The sequence below is a fragment of the Eptesicus fuscus genome, chromosome 6 (genome assembly GCF_027574615.1).
Source record: "Eptesicus fuscus isolate TK198812 chromosome 6, DD_ASM_mEF_20220401, whole genome shotgun sequence".
Classification (NCBI taxonomy): Eukaryota; Metazoa; Chordata; class Mammalia; order Chiroptera; family Vespertilionidae; genus Eptesicus; species Eptesicus fuscus.
Window position 1 is genome coordinate 23,727,644 of NC_072478.1, and position 7,265 is coordinate 23,734,908.

The following is a 7,265-nucleotide window of genomic DNA, read 5'->3' on the forward strand; positions in this document are numbered from 1 at the left end:
CCTTCCAGCTCCAGCTCAGAAACTTCCAAAGATTTGTTTGACAAGTAGGTTTGCTTTGCTCTCTAAACATTTCTGTTCAAATTAAGTGGGTCCACCTGGAGGTTTACACCCAGGAAGGACATAAACATGTGTACACCAAACACCAAAAAGGACCACTAGACTTTTCTTTCTTTTGACACACAACCCTCATTCCAACATCAGGACCTTTGGGCATAATTCTATCACTCTGGTCAAATCCCACTTCTTCAGGTCTCAGCTTAAATATCACTTCTGTAAAACCCATCCAGAGCTCTCTGGACTTAGAAAAACCCCTTTGCTGAATTCTCCCATAGTGCCTTGTAATTTTCTTTTATTGCAATTAGTATGCTTGTTGCTTCCAAGGAATCTGTCCATTTCATCTAAGTTGTAGAACTTAGTAGTATAAACTGTTAATGTTTTCTCGTTTTCCTTTTAACGTCTGTAGGGTCTGTGGTGATGTTCCATTGGCAACACAATTTGTGTGGTTTTTTTCCCCTTGATTAGTCTTGCTAGAAATTAACATTTTATTAATCTTTTCAAAGTACTTTTTACTTTGTCATTTTTCTCTAATTTCTGTTTTCTATTTCTTTGCTCTTTGGTCTTATCTTTACCTTTTCTTTCTTCTATTTACCTTGTGTCTAATCAGCTCTTCTTTTATTAGCTTCTTTAAGATGGAAACTCAAATCATTTATTTTTTCAGCATTTATATTAATCTTCACCCAAGGATATGTTTTTATTGATTTGAAAGAGAGAGGAAGAGATAGGGAAACACTGATGTGAGAAACAAACATCGATCAGTTGCCTCCCATATGCGCCCAGACCGGGGACTGAACCCAAAACCTAGGTTTGTGCCCTGACCAGGAATATAACCCCCAACCTTTTGGTGTATAGAATGATGTTCCAATCAACTGAGCAGCCTGACCAGGGCAGATCATTGATTTTAAACCTTTATCTTCTAATATAAGCATTTAAAGCTATACATTTCCCTCTATGCACTGCTTTAACTACATCTCACACATTTTAATATATTGTGATTTATTATCATTGTTAGAAATAATATCTTTTTCCCTGTGAAGTTTTTCTATGAACCATAGTTTATTTAGGTCTTCCTTAATTTGTAAGTATTTGGGCTTTTTAAATAATTTACTATTAGTGATCTTTAATTTAATTCCTTTGTGGTCAGATAATATACTCCATATAATTTCAATCCTCTGAAATTTATTAATTTTTTAAAATATATTTTTATTGACTTCAGAGAGGAAGGGAGAGGGAGGAGAGATAGAAACATCAATGATGAGAGAGAATCATTGATCAGCTGCCTCCTGCAAACCCCTTACTGGGGCTCGAGCCCACAACCCAGGCATATGCCCTTGACTGGAATCTAACCTGGGACCCTTCAGTCCCCAGGCTGACACTTAATAGCTGAGTCAAACCAGCTAGGGCAGAAATTTATTAATTTTTAATGACCCAGCATATCTTGCTCCACATTCTATTGGCCCTTAAGATATATAAACAATACTCTGCAATTGTTTGATATATCCTGTAAGTGTCAATTAGATTAGGTCAAGGTGGTTCACAGAACATGCTTGAATTTACTGAATTCATCCAGTTCTCTTCCTCCAGAGGTGCAGGGAGAGGGTCCTTGTTGTCTGCCGCAGTTTCACTAAGCCTACCACAGTGCTTGGCATACAGTGAGCTGTAAATATTTGACTGTCTGGCCTGAAAGCCAAAACATATTCATTCGGTCTATTTTTGTGGCTCTATCCTGTGTGTACAGAAGAGTTAAGAGATTCTTGGCTTTGATGTATAGGAGACAGAATTGAGATTTCTTCCAGATATCTGACTCCAAAAGTCTTGAGAAGGGGGAAGGGCATGCTAGGTAGAGGGAATAACGTGTGTGAAGGAACCTGAATGTAAGGACTTCATCCTGGGAGCATGTAATACGGTGCAAAAATCTATAACCTGGAATTGAGTTCAGACAAACAGCAACACATGCCTGTATTGGTCACCTGTCACACAGCTGTTGTACTTAAGAGGCACCACTGAGGAGTCATGGACAGGATGAAGAGAAATCAACAAGGAATGGTGACTCCTGGGGTCAGGAGCTGTTACCAGCCCAGATCTGAAGTTGCTGGGGAGGATGTGATCCTGAAATTGGGAGAGAGCTGGAGTTGCAGGCTTTGGTAGAGAGATACAGACCAACAGGGTGGGAGCCAGGGGATATACATCTAGGCTTTCCTCCTCTCCAGGCCTCAGATCTCCTGCCAGGGCCAAACTCCAGTAGCCAGATTGATCCAGTGTACAGAGATCAGCCTTCCAGGGTACAGAGTGGTGTAGGGAAAGGTGAAGAACAGCTCTGGTGGGGCGGGGCACAAAGATGGCCCAGCACATCCTTAGAATCTTTTGATTATAATTTCAGGGGATCCCTGATCTCCAGAGACCAGCCTGCCAACTCCCCGTCGTTGTGAGGACCTCAGGCTAAGAGTCCAGGCCAACACTGCAAAGGGAAGAGGGCCCCTCCAGGATGCGGCTTGCTCTGACTGCTTCCATCTCTTCTCTGGGTACTCCTCTCACCCCATCACCTCCTTTCTGCCTCTTGAACCCTGAGTGCTTTCCCCCTGATGTGGGGCACTGTTCTGTCTGTCTCCTCCTGTCCCTTCTACTTCCAGTCTGAGCTTCAATGTCACCTCCTCAGGGAAGCCCTCCCTGACTCCACCCAGGTTAAATGGGCCATACCACCTACAGCCTAGCATTTACTTCTTAGCACCTATGACTACCTAAAATCATCTTAGTGGAGCAACAGTAGGATGACAACTCCACAAGGACATGGACAGTTTGTTTTTGTTGTTGTTTATTTTTGCCAATGTTATCTCTGATAAGGGCTTTTTAAAAATTTATTTATTGTCTAAAGTTTTACATATGTCTCCTTTTTCCCCGCTTGACCACCCCCCTCCCACCGCAGCCACTCCCACTCCAGGCAATGCCCCACCGCCCCAGTGTCTATATCCACTGGTTATGCTAATATGCACGCATACAAGTCCTTTGGTTGCTCTCTAACCCCCTCCCTCCCCTGCCATTTGTCTCTGGATCTATTCTTGTTCATCAAATTATGTTGATCATTATATCCCACATATGAGTGAGATCATGTGGTATTTATCTTTCTCCGACTGGCTTATTTTGCTTAGCATAATGCTCTCCAGTTCCATCCATGCTGTTGCAAATGGTAAGAATTCCTTCTTTTTTACAGCAGCATAGTATTCCATTGTGTAGATGTACCACAGTTTTTTAATCCACTCCTCTGTTGATGGGCACTTAGGTTGCTTCCAAATCGTAGCTATTGTAAATTGTGCTGCTATGAACATAGGGGTGTATATATCCTTTCTGATTGGTGTTTCTGCTTTCTTGGGACATATTCCTAGAAGTGGGATTACTGGGTCAAATGGGAGTTCCATTTTTAACTTTTTGAGGAAACTCCATACTGTTCTCCACAGTGGCTGCACCAGTCTGCATTCCCACCAGCAGTGCACGAGGGTTCCTTTTTCTCCGCATCCTCACCAGCACTTGTTGTTTGTTGATGATAGGCATTCTGACAGGTGTGAGATGGTACCTCGTTGTCCTTTTGATTTGCATCCCTCGGATGATTAGTGACTTTGAGCATGTTTTCATATGTCTCTCGGCCTTCTGTATGTCTTTTGAAAAGTGTCTATTTAGGTCCTTTGCCCATTTTTTTATTGGATCGTTTATCTTCCTTTTGTTAAGATGTATGAGTTCTCTGTAAATTTTGGAGATTAAACCTTATCTGCAATAGCATTAGCAAATATGTTCTCCCATGCAGTGGGCTTTCTTGTTGTTTTGTTGATGGTTTCTTTTGCTGTGCAGAAGCTTTTTATTTTGATGTAGTCCTATTTGTTTTTTTTCTCCTTAGTTTCCATTGCTCTAGGAGCTGTGTCTGTAAAGATATTGCTACGACATATGTCTGCTATTTTGCTGCCTATGTAGTCTTGTAGGACTTTTATGGTTTCCCATCTTACATTTAAATCCTTTAGCCATTTTGAGTTTGTTTTTTGTGTATGGTGTAAGTTGGTGATCTAGTTTCATTTTTTTGCATGTATCTGACCAAATTTCCCAGCATCACTTATTGAAGAGACTGTCCTGACTTCATTGTATGCTCTTGACAGTTTCTGTTTTATTCACAGCCTCAGACTCTCAGTAAATACTTGTGGAATAATAGGGGAGGAGGAAGTTTTTGTTTTTGTTTAATCAAGGAAAATAAGAATCACCCATTGAGACCCCAGATGCCAGTGAAAATAGAGTAGCTCGAAGGGCCTGTCCCTCCAGAAAAATTGACAAATAGAGCAAAGGTAGTCAGAATCAACTTTATCCAACCTCTGGAAAAGAGCTCAAGATGTATGCCAACCAAGCCAATGCTCAGTCAGGAAAAAGGTGATGTGAATGTGGCAGGAAAGCCTCGTGTGTTCCCTGCCCTTCCCCAGCAGGGCAGGTCCTGAAGACAGCAGCCTGTGTCCCCAGTTCCGGAGGCAGCAGAGCCGCCCTCATTCTCACAGTACTGTGTTCGTCTGTTCTGACATGTCTGGGGGCTACCTGAAGACTAACTCCAGACACTTGTCTGTTTAATTCAGAATGTACTCCTAGAAAACAGTGTAAGGCAGCGATTTTCAATCGGTGTTATGCAAGAATTTTTTTTTTTCTTTCATCATTTGTTTTTTAAGAATTTTTAAAATATGCAATGCCTGACTATTAAGTCAGGGGCACTGACTTCTTTTCCTTTAGAGTGTCAAAAAAAAAAAAAAAGACAACAGCCAACACAAGAATAGCCATCTGGGAAAGTACCCTTCTGGTTACTAGATGGGCTGCTGCCTGATTTGTGAATCACTTAATAAAGACAATTAGGTCTAAAAAAAAAAAAATAGCCATCTGTGTGAATGAATAAAAATTACACCTACTTTTTTGTTGGATTTGCAAAAAATATATTTTTTGGTGTGCTACAGAACTTTAGTAATTAGTTTATGTGTGACATAAGATGAAAAAGATTATGTGGGCATGTGCTGGGGGCTGGGAGTGGCCAGGGAGAGGTCAATGAGGAAAAAAGGAGACATGTAATACTTACAACAATAAAGAACTTAAAATAAAATAAAACAACAACAACAAAAGATGAAAAAGGTGCAAATCACTGGTGTAAGGCAAAGGAAGACCCACAGCCACCTAGGTCCTACGGCAAAAGATTACAACTGAGAACAATGATAGACATGCTAACAGCTGTGAGGAAAAGCTGGGGTGAAACTTTCTTTGGGTAATTAGAGCATTCAAAAGCATATATATATATACTGGGGAATTTAGGAAGCATTGTGCATCCCCAAGGCAGGAAAATGCTCAGAAGAGACCTGAAAGGACAAGCTTTCACTTCTGGCTGATCTCCAGGTTCAGCACAAACAGGAAGTGAGGGCTAAGGCAGAGCTGGAAATATCCTGGTGAAGCATTAAAACGCCATAGATCTGTAGAGTAAGAGAGGTTTTTCATTGTGTGTTTTTTTTTCTTCTATTTTCTCTCACAATATATAAAAAATTCATAATTCAACAACAAAAAGACAAAAAACTCAATTTAAAAATGGGCAAAGACTTGAATACACATTTCACCAAAGATATACAAATGGCCAACAAGCACATGAAAAGATGCTCAACATCACTAGGGAAATGTAAATCAAAACAACATTGAGATACATCTTCACACCCATTAGGATGGCTATAATAAAAATAAAATAGAAAATAATGTGTAGAGGATGTGGAGAAACTTGGAACCCTCATACATGGTTGGTGGGAATGAAAATGGTGCAGACATTGTGGAAGAGTTTGGCAGTTCCACAAAAAAGTTAAATGTGGAATTACCATATGATCCAGCAATTCCACTCCTAGGTGTATAACCCAAAGAACTGAAAGCAGATACTTAAACAAATATATATAAACATATATTCACAGCAGCATTATCCATAATAGCTAAAATGTCCTTCAGCAGATGGTTAACCAATTGCTATAATCCATATAATGGGATACTATTCAGTCATAAAAGGAATTACATACTGATATATGCTATGAGGATGAACCTTGAAAACATTATGCTAGGTGAAATTAGCCAAATGGTCACATATTCCTCTTATATGAAAAATCCAGAATCTGTAAATTCATATAGGCAGATTGACAATTGCCAGAAGCTGGGGTGAATGGGGAAATGAGGAGTAACTGCTTAATGGGTACAGGGTTTCCTTTGGGCTGATGTTTTGGAAGTAGGTACAAGGGGAGGTTGCACAACATAATGGATGTACTAAATGTCACTGAGTTATTCCCTGTAAAATGATTCATTTTATGTAATGTGAATTTCACCTCATTACAAAATCCATTTAAAAAGGAATCCACATGCTTGGAGCACACCTGCACCCCTCCTTTTCTTGGGCCTGCACTTTTGCTCTCTTTCTCTAAACTCTAAAAGCCCCCATGAGACTTGCAACCAGGGGAGCAATGGGCAGCTGCAGCTCATCCTGGGCTAACCCCACTGAACATGTCTCTAAAGCCGCCTTTTCTCTGACTTTTCAGTGAGCTGAAAGCAGTCCCACCTTGGCCCACTTGTGTCACAGTGACTTTTACTTCTCAGTGAGTCCGCAGCCCCGTGTGAATGACTTCTTTCCTGTGACGTTTCTAGAGGGCCAAAACAACACTGCCTGGGCTCTCTCCTGCTGCTTCTTCTAAGTCCTTCCTTTGTTTCAGTCTCCAGCCTTAAGAAAGGTACTCTCAACATAAGAAAAGGAATCATCCATTCTCCACATGTCCAAGCAGAGTCTGAATGATAGAAAAACTAGTGAAACAACCAACTGTTCATAAACTAGGACATTACATAGTGGTATTACTTCCCTAAGTTCTTCAAGTGCAGGAGGCGCTGACAGCCAGTAGCTGTATTTAAAGAGTAATTGTCACCATCTGCCAACCTCTCCCAGCTCTATATTTATATTCACAATTTCAGCCCTGGCTGGATAGCTCAGTTGGTTAGAGCATCATCCCAAATACCAAGGAGAGGGGGCTGGGGCGGGGGGATTCAATGCCCAGTCAGGGCACATACAAGAACCAACCAATGAATGCATAAATAAGTGGAACAACAAATCAATATTTCTCTCTCTCCCTCTTTAAAATCAATAAATAAAAGTCAAATCTTCCGTCTAAACCATTTTTCTAATGTTTAGA